Source organism: Cetorhinus maximus, unplaced genomic scaffold (genome assembly GCF_964194155.1).
Source record: "Cetorhinus maximus unplaced genomic scaffold, sCetMax3.hap1.1 HAP1_SCAFFOLD_480, whole genome shotgun sequence".
NCBI lineage: Eukaryota > Metazoa > Chordata > Chondrichthyes > Lamniformes > Cetorhinidae > Cetorhinus > Cetorhinus maximus.
Window position 1 is genome coordinate 271,384 of NW_027596422.1, and position 14,061 is coordinate 285,444.

The 14,061-nt window shown below is 49.2% G+C and overlaps 1 protein-coding gene across 1 annotated transcript in view; it reads left to right on the plus strand.

Moving 5' to 3' along the window:
* LOC144673805 (EVI5-like protein) overlaps positions 1–13,855 on the plus strand; it is a 73,289-nt gene extending 59,434 nt beyond the window's left edge. The window contains exon 5 of the mRNA XM_078535463.1: positions 13,839–13,855. The gene's annotated coding sequence lies outside the window, so the exon portion shown is untranslated. The remainder of the gene's footprint in view (positions 1–13,838) is intronic.
* Positions 13,856–14,061: the final 206 nt, after the last annotated feature.

The following is a 14,061-nucleotide window of genomic DNA, read 5'->3' on the forward strand; positions in this document are numbered from 1 at the left end:
GTAGTAACCTGCTTGAATAACCAGAAGTAGCCCATAAACTCGCCATGATAATGTCATCCAATCAGAATTATTAGAAAGCCAGCCAAGCCCATCGGTTAAACTCCGATCCATTGTTCTCAGATTCCGATCCATTGTTGTAACATTCCAATCCATTGTTCTCAGATTCAGATCCATTGTTGTAACATTCCAATCCATTGTTCTCAGATTCCGATCCATCCTCTCCCTCTCTCTGGACCCGCTGATCCCTGTCAGTGCCAGTGGTGATGTTCCTGCTGACATTATGGGATAACACATTGAACGGATTCACTTATAAACAGAAGAGGGAAACCCTCCAGTGACACAATTAGGATCCATGGAGAGTGACATTAATTACAGTCACTGAACAAACAAGTTCAGTTAACCCCTTCCAATCCAACACTTTTTATACCACAATAAAGTAAAACATTTACCTGGTCTGGATGGGATGTGAGAGGGTCACTGAGGGAAGGAATGGTGGAAATAGTGGGCACACTGACCATGACCTTTCAATCCTCCTTGGATATGGGGGTGATGCCAGAGAACTGGAGGGTTGTTAATGTTCCACCCGGTTTAAAAAAGGAGAGGGGGATAAACCCTGTAACTACAAACCACATCAGTGAAACATTGGGGGAAACTTCTAACTTCTAAAATCTGCAACAACTTAAAATGTGGCTTGGAAAACATGGGCTGAATTTTCCGTTCGGTGGGTGGGTGGAGCTGAAGCAATTGTGGGCAGCGCTGCCATTTTTCGCGGGGGGGGCCAATTAAGGCCCACCCAGCGCATTTCACACTCTCGTGGAGAGCGGGACTTTTAAAATTGCTGCGGGCGTGTCCAGACCGCTGGTTCCAATGGGGAACCGGCAGTCTGTATAAAATAAGGCCAGGCAGCCTCCTTTAAGCTGATCACCATGGACAGCTCCAGGTTGTACTGCAGGGGGTCTGCAAAGCAGGCTGTGGTAGAGTGAAGGCCAGAGGAGGAGGGCAGGCTGCAGGGTGTGGGCCAGGAGCAGGGCAGGCTGCAGGGTGTGGGCCAGCAGCAGGGCAGGCTGCAGGGTGTGGGCCAGGAGCAGGGCAGGCTGCAGGGTGTGGGGCAGGAGCAGGGCAGGCTGCAGGGTAGGCCAGCAGGGGGCCACTGTGCGCCTCGCTTCTCTGATGACTGCCTTGCTGCCCTTGTTGAGGAGGTGGCAGCCCGGCGAGAGGTCCTGTTTCCCCAGGATGGGAGGAGGAGGGCCCCCCCCACGTGATGAAGCGGGCCTGGCAGGAGGTGGCGGAGGTGGTCACTTCCAGGGATGTTGTGCAGTGAACATGGATCCAGTGTCACAAGCGCTTCAATGATTTGTTGCGCTTTGGAAGGGTGCAGACCATGTTGACCTTGGCCATTTAACCCAGCAGGTAGCCTTAGCCTTTGAGGCCACCCCCCTCCATGTCTTAGTGTCGTTACTACATTGGGCATTTGGCGTGAGCTGGATGGTCAAGCAGATAGTGACCATGCTTACATCAGGCTTAGTGGTTGATGAGAAGACAGGTTCTCCCTGCACCATGTTCCTGTTCTGCTACCTTAACGGGTCTGCCCAGCAAGGTCCCTGTAATCATCCTTACTTTCCAAGGTCCTACCATTTCTCCTGTTTTCCCGTACCTTGTTTGTCCTGCCCAAGTGCATAACCTCACACTTATCCACATAACATTCTATGTGGCATTCCTTAGGCCATCTGACCAGCCTGTCTGTATGCACCTGTAATGTTTGGGCCTCCTCCTGACTATTTACCACCCCACCAATGTTCCTCTCCTTTGGTACTTGAAGGTTGAGTGCATTATGAGCTTTGGGGGGGAAAGGGATGAGTTGTGTTTCTGACTGAACGCTAACTGACCCACTGTCCTTGTTAATTTCAGCATCATCAGAGCATGGCCGCAATGAGGACGTCCAGATGCCCCCTTCCACACCTGAGGGGTATCAATTGTCACGAGCGTCACACCATTTCAGTGAGGCAGGCACCAGCGCAGCGACAAACACATCAGTGGGGAATGTAACATCGGCTAGTATCCCGTAGCACAGTGGAGAGGGCACTTCACAATCGCTGGAGGAGATGCACAGACAGATAGAGCCGATGGTGCCAGCAGCCAGAGGACTGCAGGGGACTAGGCACATGCTGAGTCTGGCAGTGATGATGTGCCTCTGGAGATGTCCGCCATGCAGCAGCTGCAGGACAAGCGGCCGGGTGCGCGGGAGCATCTGGGAGTGTTGCATGAGAGTGTGCTTCACTTGGTCTCTGTGGTGGAGGAATCCAGGCAGAGTGTCAGTGATGGCATGAACCTCATGTCAGAGCGTCAGGCTTCCTCCATGGAGAGATTGGCGACTCTCATGGAGAGGGGCTTCCAACAAATTAATCAGCTTCTGATGGGGTTACGCTCGGACCTGCAAGTCCTCACAGCGCTACTGGCCACAGGTGGTCATTGGCAATGTGGAAGATGTTCTGGGCACCAACTGTCCCAGCGTGGTGCCCATCCACCTGCGGTGAGCAGGGAGGTCCAAAGTGACCTCACATCAGCACAGCAGCTGCCTGTTGTCTGTGTGGGCTCCTCTCAGGGCGCTCCGGATGAGGGATGCAGCTCTGCCCCTCTGCCAGTGACCATTGCATTCATTGAGGCTGCGACAACTGGGGAGGTGCCAGCTGTGGAACTGGCCAATCCCTCCCTGGCTGTGCCACCAGAGGCTCCACGGGCCAGAGGACGTCCGCCAAGGTCATCGAGGCCAACAGGACAGCAGAGTCAGCAGGCTGTCTCACAAGCCACTCCGAGCGATGGGGCAGCACCAAGACGTAGCACCCATAAACGTAAGCATAAGGCACGTTAGGCCCTCGTCGGGTTTGTCACTGGTGCTTTTGTGTTGGCCCGAGATTAGGGAATTTCTATTTTTCAATGTTGGAGCAACATTTTGTTTTGATTTTTATGGCACCATCTGATGGATGGAAATAAAGTCAACATGTGTTTCCATGGCTGAGCGAGGCTCCTTTGTGCTGCATTTGTATGTTTCACAGACATATCATGAGTATTTGAGTGGACATTGATGTTTATGTAGGAAGCCCTTCGTTGCAGCTGATGAGGTGGAAGATGTAGCACCTAAGTGCCGCTTATGGATGTGCCAGGCAATTCTGGTCCTGCCGATCCATTTGTGTGGAGCTAGCTGAAGGTTCATTGGATTAAAGTCTCCCGGGTGTCCCTGCCTCCTTGGTGTAGTAGCAGGTTGGCGTGCTGCCCCTCATCATTGCCCTGTGCTTCCTCATCCTCTGAGGCACTGCTGGATTCATCGTGTGCAGCGGAATCCACTGCGTCAAGGTCTTCATCGTCCACTGCATCCCCCCTTTCCAGTGCAAGATTGTGGAGAGTGCAGCATGCAACCACTATCACCAAGACACGATCTGGGGGGGGTACTGGAGTGTGACCCCTGAGCGGTCCAGGCATCGGAAGCGCATCTTGAGAAGACCGATGGCTCTCTTCACCACAGCCCTTGAGGAGGCGTGGCTCCTATTGTAGCGCTGCTCAGCTTCTGTTCTTGGATCGCGGAGAGGCGTCATAAGTCACCTTCTGAGGGGATAGCCCTTGTCACCCACCAGCCATCCATCCAGCCGAGTCAGAGCACTGAAGAGTCCCGGCACCTGGGAGTGTCTGAGGATGTAGGCGTCGTGGAAGCTGCCTGGGTACCTTGCACAGACTTGTAGAATCAGCATCCTGTGATCATACACTATCTGCACGTTCATGGAGTGGAAGCCCTTCCTGTTGACAAAGGCACTGGGTTCACCTGCTGGCACCTTGATTGCCACATGTGTACAGTCTATATCACCCTGGATGCGGGGGAAGCCAGCAATGGCCGCGAAGCCTCTGGCTCGCTGTGTGTGACTAGCCTGGTCACAGCGGAAGTGGATGAAGGTCAATGCCCATCTGAACAGAGAGTCTGTAACCTGTTTGACACAAGTGTGGACAGCTGATTGGGAGACACCACAAAGATCACCCACCGAGCCCTGGAAGGAGCCAGAGGCATAGAAGTGGAGGGCAACTGTGACCTTCAGAGCCGCTGACATGGGGTGTCCACCCACACAGTTAGGGGAGATCTCAGGGACAAGTATCTGACAGATGCTGTTGACTGTTTCCTTTGACAGTTGGAGCCTCCTTCAGCAATGCACCTCAGTCATATTGAGGTAGCTGCTTCGCCGCCTGAATATCCTGGCAGTGGGATAGTGGCATCTTCTGCGGCCCCTTCCACCATGGACTCCCTCTTGGCCCTGCGCCCCTTGTGCCTGTGCCTGGCCTCCCAAAGGTGGCTCCCCTGGAGGCTGATTGCCCACTCCTGGCCTCCTCCTTATTCTATCCCTCCCTTCCTTCTCAGAGGAGCTGCCTCCAGTGGAGATGTCAGAACCCATACCCAGGCTAAATGGAGGCCTCTGGAAAGCTGCAGGCCTGATAAAGGTTCCTGACTGGAGAGTGCTGAGCTGAAGCGTCAACGTACAGAGAAAGCTGCTGGAATTCGTTCTGAGCTGCTACAGATCACATAGGCAAGTTTAAAAAACTTGCTGAAATAAATGCTTCACATAAAACACTGACAAACCCACTGAGCCCACATATCCCGCCCGTGGATGAGTTTCATTAAAAAGTCACTTACCCGCCTGCCCGTTGTGCCCGTGCACAGAGCCGAAGATCACACGGGCACCTCAAAATCGGCGTTAAGGGCCTTAACAAGCCCTTTAATTAATGGCAGGTGAGTGTCACACTTCATCGCGCGCCCACCCAGCTAAATATCGCGATGGCGCGTGGTGACATCGGGACTCTCACCCGGCGTCACCGAGCACCATTTTAAACGCTGATGTGTGGGGACCAGCCCCCCTGCTCGTCACCCAGAAAATTCTGCCCCACGAGTTAATAAATGAGCAGCAGCACAGCTATGTTCATGGGAAATCGTGTCTGACCAACTTGGAGTTCTTTGAGGAATTAATGGAGAGGGTTGATGAGCTCAGCCTGGTTCATGTTATGTATATGGACTTTCAATTGTCACATGTTAGGAAAGTGAAAGCCATAGATTAAAGGGGCAGTGACATTGTGGATATGACACTGGCTATGGGACAGAAAGCAGACAGAAGTGGCGAATGGTGGCAAGATCGGCCGGGTGGTTAACAGTGAGGTCAAGTGTCTTGGGCTACAGGAAGATATAGACGGGATGGTCAAATAGGCAGATAAGTGGCAGATGGAATTTAACCCTGAAAAGTGTGAGGTGATACACTTTGGAAGGAGTAATTTGACAAAGAAGTATTCAATGAACGGCATGACACTAGGAAGTTCTGAGGAACAAAGGGACTTTGGTGTGTGTGTCCATTGATCTCTGAAGGCGGAGGGGCATGTTAGTGGGGTGGTGAAAAAGGCATATGGGACACTTGCCTTTATCAATCGAGACATAGATTACAAAAGTAGGGAGGTCATGTTGTAATTGTATAGAACCTTGGTGAGGCCACAGCTGGAGTACTGTGTGCAGTTCTGGTCGCCACATTATAGGAAGGATGTGATTGCACTGGAGGGGGTACAGAGGAGATTCACCAGGATGTTGCCTGGGATGAAACATTTAAGTTATGAAGAGAGGTTGGATAGACTTGGTTTGTGTTTGTTGGAGCAGAGAAGACTGAGGGGCGACCTATCGAGGTGTACAAGAGGGGCATGGACAGGGTGGATAGGGAGCAGCTGTTCCCCATAGCTGAAGGGTCAGTCATGAGGGGACACAAATTCAAATTGAGGGAGAGGAGGTTTAGGGGGATGTGAGGAAAAACATTTTTACCCAGAGGGTGGTGACGGTCTGGAATTTGCTGCCTGGGAGGATGGTGGAGGCGGGTTGCCTCACATCCTTTAAAAAGTACCTGGATGGGCACTTTTATGGCCGTGACAGGGCCGAAATTTTCTGCCCATTGAGTTCAATCTTCAGACTATTTGAGGCACCGTAAGAAGTCGTTTCGAACAACGGAGCCCAATATTCTGGAAAACCGTTCAAGGTGATGTGTGAAAAGTGGGGAGTTGACCATATTACCTCATCACCCACACTACCCCAGGCCCAACAGCATGGCGGAATGGATGGTCTGCACTGTAAAGTCTTTAATTATAAAATGTCAGCAAACTAAACAAGCTTTGCACATCGCAACAGGCACTATTTTAATATTAAGCTGAGCTGTTACAGCTCTTTCTGAAATGCATTTTGAAATTTGAAATGTTTATTAATTAACTGTATAAATACCATACAAATTACTTGGTTTAGTTTAATCTAGTTTATTTTCTAAAATGGTTCCCATTAGCCAGTTGTCCATGTGCAGTGCAACCTGCAGAAACAGCTGCATTGTTTTCAGGAAAACGGATACAGCTCCACTGCCAATTCTGTTTTGTAGTGATTGAAATCACAATATCTGCCTGTTTCTGAGTGAGATCAGGGAGCCCATAAGCTGGAGGCAGAGGGCAGTGTCTGGCAGCAGAAAGTCCACCAGCTGACACAACCAGGAAGGGGCAGCATGAAGAATTCGGCATCTTATTGAAAATGCTGCTCCAATCCACACTCGATAATCAAATAATCTGCTGTGTTTCACCATTAATAATAAACCAACGAGCTCCTACAGAGGGAATGTGTCCAGGTTTAAAACTTAAACATGTACTTGATTCCCTGTTAATTTGATGGGATTGTTTCAGTTGGAAGCGTCTCTTATGATACAGACAGATTTGCTTTGTACAGGCAGTTTAAAACATTAACATCTCATAAAGTCCACCATTCACAAAAATACACAATCATGGTAAGCACTTACCCAATTTCTCAACGTGCACTTTGAGCAGATGTGACTCCTCTCTGGGAATGTTCATCAGTAAAATATGATTGTATATGTGAACAGAACTGCAGTGACTACACATTGAGCAGGGTGATGTTGCACAGACTGTTTCACCACTCCTCCAGCTACCTTCCACATGATCCATCCAGCACCGGTGTCCAGTGTCAGGAGTGTGTGACATCTGCAACATGCAGTGCTGCCAAACCCCTCGGCTTCCCTGTGAACCCACAACCTCTACCACCGAGAAGACAAAGGCTTCAAGTGTAGTGGAGAAACCACACAAACATCCTTCCCTGGAACATACACGGCATCATGACATGTGGGGAATCGTCTTTAGTCAGTGTCTAACAGTCGCGTGTGGATGACTGCCTTCAACACAGCACTCATGATTGAAGTGCACCAGATAAACTCCATCTGATCTTTGAGTCTGATCACTGATGATCAAGAAATGCTGCAAGGAGCATCTCAATCCACAACCCTTGGTGTATTACAGCCTTATCTGAAGTTCTGGAGAAGGAAACAGCCTTCCACTGCTGGACATGCATGGGCACACCCTGGCTCCTGACGGCGTCAATGAGAGCTGGATTTCAGAATGCAGTCTTCAGTGCCAATGGTAAGGACCGCGTTCACTCTGTTAACATTCTCACTGAGGGTGCAAAAACAGACCCAAACATTCTTTGCAATAGATATGTGTGTTTACAACTTGTGTAAGTGTGATGTTAATGAAGTGATTGAGGACAAGTTGCCTCAGAGGAGGTGGAGGAGGCTGCTCACCTCTCGTGCTGTACAGCATCGAGGAGCGTGGTGGCCTGTTACATCGAACATGGACCCGTTACAGATTTGGGGACCCATTCAGACTGCGGACTCTGCATTTCCGCAGGGGCAGCCATTGTCACTGGGACAAGTACCGCACATGAATGCTCTGGTGGAGGGGCTGGGAGTTAGGAGAAGATGAGGGTCTGAGGTGCTCTCCGAACCTTCCCCTTCCTCACGAACCTCCACAGCCCTAGGTTGTCCTTCAGGTGGGTTAGGAGGAGCTGGCTGCTGGGGCGCAGCAGTCGCCCATTCCAGCAACCATTGTGCCACCAGTGTGAACATCCTGAGGAGGTCTGTAATAAGGTAGACAGAGGGGTTTAGATGGAGAAAAGCAAAAATACAGCTGAGGCTGGAAATCTGAAATAAAAACAGAAAATGCTGGAAAAGTGCTGGTGTATATGGGTGTTAGAGATATGGAATTCTAGAACGAACATATTAAGGTGCCACACAAAAGATTATTGTCAAAAATAAGAGCAGATGGAATTGGAGGGAAGCTTTAGATGTGGGTTGGAAATTGGTTGTGAGGTAGGAAACAGAGAGTGGGGATACAGTGTCTGGTCTCAGATTGATGGGATGTGACAAGGGGTGTTTCACAGGAATCTGCACTGTGGCACAACATACACCATTTTTATAGTGAGTTGCATCAGGATAGAGTTGTGTGTTCAGCTTGTAAATGACACTGAATTAGGAGAATAGGAATTAGTGCAGATGGAGGCGGGGAGTGGTAAAGAGACATTGAAAGATGAAGTAAGAGAACAAAACCTTGGCAGATGGAGTTTGATGTGGGTGAGAGTGAGGTCATCCATTTTGGAATTGAAAAAATAAATTTCAAAATGTTCCAAATGGTTAGAAACCAGGAACTGGAGAGGAACAAAGTGGTTTGAGATTCCAAGGACACAAATCATTAAAAGCTGGTGGTCAGGTAAAGGTAGCAATAAAAAAACGATGAGTGGAATGTTGACTCTTACCTCAAGGAAGCTGGATTGTAAAAGGAATGAATTTCTGCTTCAGTTGTATTGAACCTTGGTCAAACCCCATCTGGATATTATATTCAGTTCTGGGCACCCAGCTCAGGAAGTGCCGGGTAGATTCACCAGAATGAAAACGGTGCTTCGAGGGTTAAATTATGAGGAGAGGTTGTATAAGCCTGGCTTGTATTCCATTGAGTTTAGAAGATTGAGCAATGATCAGATTGAGGTGTTTAGAATGTTAAAAGGATTGAAATCGGCCCTCCTGGTAAGAAATCCACTTTTACACTCTGTCCCCCTTGTAATGAAGCCCAGCATTCAACTTGCCTTCCTAATTCCTGGCTGGACTTGCATGCAAACTTTTGGAGTTTCATGTATGAGGGACACCCAGTTCCCTCTGTACTGCAGCATTCTGCAGTCTCTCTGCATTTCAATAATATTCTGCTCTTCTGTTCTTCCTGCCAAAGTGGGTAACCTCACGTTTTCCCACATTTTTATCCATCTCTGAAATATTGGCCGACTCCCTTAACCCATCGATATCCCTTTGCCGGGATTTTCCAGCCCCATGTGGCAGTGCCCATCTCAGGGGATGGGGCAGGCAGGTCAGCCAAAGTTCCATTAACTTTTGGCGGGACCGGAAGATCCTGGTGACAGGTGGTGCTGGAAAATCCTAACCTGTGTGTCCTGGCAATTTGCTTTCCCACCTATCCTTGTATTGGATGCAAATTTGTCAATAATACACTCGGTCCCTTCATCCAAGTCGCTCATATGGATTGTAAGTAGTTGAGATTCCAGCACGGGTCCCTGGGACACTCCTCTAGTGACCGTTAGCCAACTTGAAAATGAGCTAATTCTCCTGACTCTCTTTCCTTTAGTTACCCAAACCTCTATCCATCCAAATATATTACTCCCAACATCAGGAACTCTTGCCTTGGCTAATAACCTTTTATATGGCATCTTATCAAATATCTTCTGGAAATCCAAGTACACTACATCTACTGGTTCCCCTTTATCCACCCTGCTTGTTACATCCTCAAACAACTCACATGAACTTGTCCAACACAATTTCCTTTTCACAAAACTAATCTGCCATTTGTATTCTGATTTTCTCAATTTTCTGCTCCTGCTTCCTTAACAATGGGTTTCAGTGTTGAGGAGAGGCGATGGTGTAGTGGAATTGTCACTGGACGAGTAACCCAGAGACCCAGGGTAATGCACTGGGGACCAGGGTTTGAATCCTGCCATGGTTGGTGGTGGAATTCGAATTCAATGAAAAATGTGGAATTAAAAGTCTAACGATGACCATGGTGCCATTGTCAATTGTTGTCAAAACCCGTCTGATCTGCTATCCTTACCTGGTCTGGCCGACATGTGACTCCAGAGCACAATGTGGTTGACTCTTCCATGCGACTCAGTTGTATCAAACCACAACAAAGCACCAAACAAAGGAATGAAACCGGAAGGGCCACCCAGCATTCCCCTAGGCACCGGAAATGACAACAGCAAACTCAGCCTTGTCAACACTGCAAAGTCCTCCTAACGAACATCTGGGGGCTAGTGAAGCAATGGAATCATACCTTACAGATTAGGTCCCGGACACCACCATCATCATCATCCCAGCAGAAGTGGCGGCACTGTGGTATACAGTCGGGAGGGAGTGTCGACTCTGGACCCCATGAAGTCTCATGGTATCAGGTCAAACATGAAGGAAACCTCCTTCTGATTACCACGTTCCCTCCTCCCTCGGCTGAAGAATCAGTGCTCCTCCATACCGAACACCAAATGGAGGGAGCACCTCTGGAGGGTGGCAAGGGCACAGAATGTACTCTGGGTGGGGGACCTTCATGTCCATCACAAGAGTGGCTCATTAGCACCACCTCTGGCTGAGTCCTAAATGCCGTAGCTGCTAGACTGGGTCTACGGCAGGTGGTGAGGGAACCAATAAGGGGAAAAAAAAATACTTGACCTCATCCTCACCAACCTGCCTGTCGCAGATGCATCTGTCCATGATAGTATCGGTAGGAGTGACCATTGCACAATCATTGTGGAGACCAAGTCCTGCCTTCACATTAAGGATACCCTCCATCGTGTTGTGGGGCGCTACCACTGTGCTAAATGGGATAGATTTCAAACAGATCTAACAAATCAAGACTGGGCTTCCATAAGGCGCTGAGCGCCATCAGAAGCTGCAGAATTGTACTCGAACACAACCTGTAACCTCATGGCCCTGCATATCCCCCACTCTACCATCATCACCAAGCCAGGCGATTGACCCTGGTTCAATGAAGAGTGCAGGAGGGCATGCCAGGAGCAACACCAGGTATACCTAAAAATGAGGTGTCAACTTGGTAAAGCTATAACACAGGACTACTTGCGTACCAACCAGCATCAGCAACAAGTGATAGACAGAGCTAAGCAATCCCACAACCAACGGATGAGATCTAAGCTCTGCAGTCCTGCCACATCTAGTTGTGAATGGTGGTGGACAATTAAACAACTCACTGGAGGAGGCAGCTCCATAAATATCCCCATCCTCAATGATGGGGGAGCCCAGCACATCAGTGAAAAAGATAAGGCTGAAGCATTTGCAACAACTTTCAGCCACAAGTGCTGAGTGGATGATCCACCTCAGCCTCCTCCGGAAGTCCCCAGCATCACAGATGCCCGTCTCCAGCCAATTCGATTCACTCCACATGATATGATGAAACAGATGAAGACCCTGGATACTGCAAAGGCTATGGGCCCTGACAATATTTCAGCAATAGTACTGAAGACTTGTGCTCCAGAACTTGCCATACCCCTAGCCAAGCTGTTCCAGTACAGCTCAACACTGGCATCTACCCGGCTATGTGGAAAATTGCCCGTGTATGTCCTGTACGCAAAAAGCAGGGCAATCCAACCCAGCCAATTACCGCCCCATCAGTCTACTCTCGATCATCAGTAAAGCAATGGAAGGAGTCATCAACAGTGCTATCAAGCAGCACTTGCTGAGCAATAACCTGCTCATTGATGCCCAGTATGGATTTCGCCAGGGACTCTCAGCTCCTGACTTCATTACATCTCCAGAACCTGTGGAATTTTGTAAGATGACAGCCCATGCATAAACTCTCTCTGCAGTCACTTCTTATAGGACCCTAGAATGCAGGCCATCAGGTCCAGGGGACTTGTCAGCTTTAAGTCCCATTAATATTCCCATTACTCTTTCTTTCATGATAGTGGTTGTTTTAAGATCCCTGCTCCCTGTAGCCCCTTGACCTTCCACTATTATTGGGATGTTGTTCGTGTTGTCTGCCATGAAAACAGATACAAAATACTTTATTCATTCATGAGGTTTGGACATCACTGGCTCAGCCAGCGTTTATGGCCCGTCCCTCATTGCCCTTGTGAAGGTGGTGGTAAGCTACCCTCTTGAACCACTGCAGTCCCTGTGGTGTAGGTACACCCACACTGCTGTTAGGGAGGGAGTTCCAGGATTTGGACCCAGTGACAGTGAAGGAACGGCAATATATTTCCAAGTCAGATGGTGAGTGGCTAAGCAGGGAACTTCCAGTTGGTTGTGTTCCTATTTATCTGCTGGCCTTGTCCTTCTAGATGGTAGTGGTCGTGGATTTTGAAGGTGCTGTTCTAGGAGCCTTGGTGAGTTTCTGCAGAGCATCTTGTTCACTGTGTATTGGTGATGGAAGGAGCGAATGATTGTGCATGGGGTGCCAGTCAAGTGGGCTGCTTTGCCCTGGATGGTGTCAAGCTTCTCGAGTGTTGTTGGAGCTGTACTTGTCTAGTCAAGGGGAGATTATTCCATCACACTCCTGACTTGTAGATGGTGGACAGGCTTAATGGAATCAGGAGGTGAAATACTCACTGCAGGATTCATGGCTTCTGACCTGCCCTTGTAGCCACAGTATTTATGTGGCTCGCCCAGTTCAGTTTCAGGTCAATGGTAACCCACAGGATGTTGATAGTGGGGAATTCAGTGGCGGTAATGCCATTGAATTTCAAAGGGAGATGGTTAGATTCTCTCTGGTGGGAAGTGTTCATTGCCTGGTACTCATGTGGCACGAATGTTACTTGCCACTTGTCAGCCCAAGCCTGGATATTGCCCAGGTTTTGCTGCATTTGGACATGGGCTGCTTCAGTATCTGAGGAGTCCTGAATGATGCTGAATATTGTGCAATCATCAGTGAACATCCCCATTTTTGACCTTATGATGAAGGGAAGGTCTTTGATGAAGCAGCTGAAGATGGTTGGGGTTTGGACACCGCCCTGAGGACCAAGGCTGTAATGAGGTCAGGAGCTGAGTGGCCCTGGCAGAACCCAAACTGAGTGTTAGTGAGCAGCAACAGTGCTATCAAGCAGCACTTGTTACAACCCCTTCCATCACTTTGCTGATGATCGAGAGTCGACTGATGGGGCAGGAATTGGCTGGGTTGGATTTGTCCTGCTTTTTGTGGACAGGTCACATATGGGCAATTTTCCACTTTGCTGGGTGATGCCAGTGTTGTAGCCGCACTGGAACAGCTTGAACAGGGGAACGGCAAGTTCTGGAGCACAAGCCTTCAGTACTATTGCTGGAATATTGTAAGGGCCAGTGCAGATGCAGATCCAGGGCCTTCAGCCATTTCTTGATATCATGAGGAGTGAATCAACTCGGCTGAAGACTGGCATCTGATGCTGGAGACCTCAGGAGGAGGCTGAGATGGATCATCCACTCGGTCCTTCTGGCACCACTGATGACAGCAAACCTCAAACACTCCAATACAGTGAGCCCCCTCTCCAGGGGGTGAACATCACCATGGAAGAGAGTGAGGCAGCCTGAGTAAACACCAACACCAGCCAGGCTCAGGAACAGGTCCACAAGGAGGCCCCAGATCTGCTCACATCCCCTCCCCCTCATGCCAGGCCTGCTCACACCCCCTCCCCAACACTGGGTGGCTATAGATACCAAGCCTGAGGTCTGAAGCACCCAGAAAAAAAATGAGCAATTCCTGCTTCTCTCAACCTTCAGTAAACCCATCATTCAGGAGGCCTAGTTCTGTGCTTGGATAGACTAACACCAGTCATTAGGTCCATGGAGATATTTAACTAACAAGGAGAATGCATATACCATTCAGCTCCCTGACACAAGGTAGAAGGAGTCTCTGCTTTATTGATCATTTGATCACTGTTTGACCTGAGTTTGCCTGTGTTTCCTGTACAGGAGCAAGGCCAGCAATGAACAAAGAAAAGTACAGTACAGGAACAGGCCCTTCGGCCCTCCAAGCCTGCGTCGATCATATTGCCCGTCAACTAAAACATTTTGCACTTCCGGGGTCCGTATCCCTCTATTCCCATCTTATTCGTGTATTTGTCAAGCTGCCTCTTAAACACCACTATCGTACCTGCTTCCACCACCTCCTCTGGCAGCGAATTCCAGACGCTCA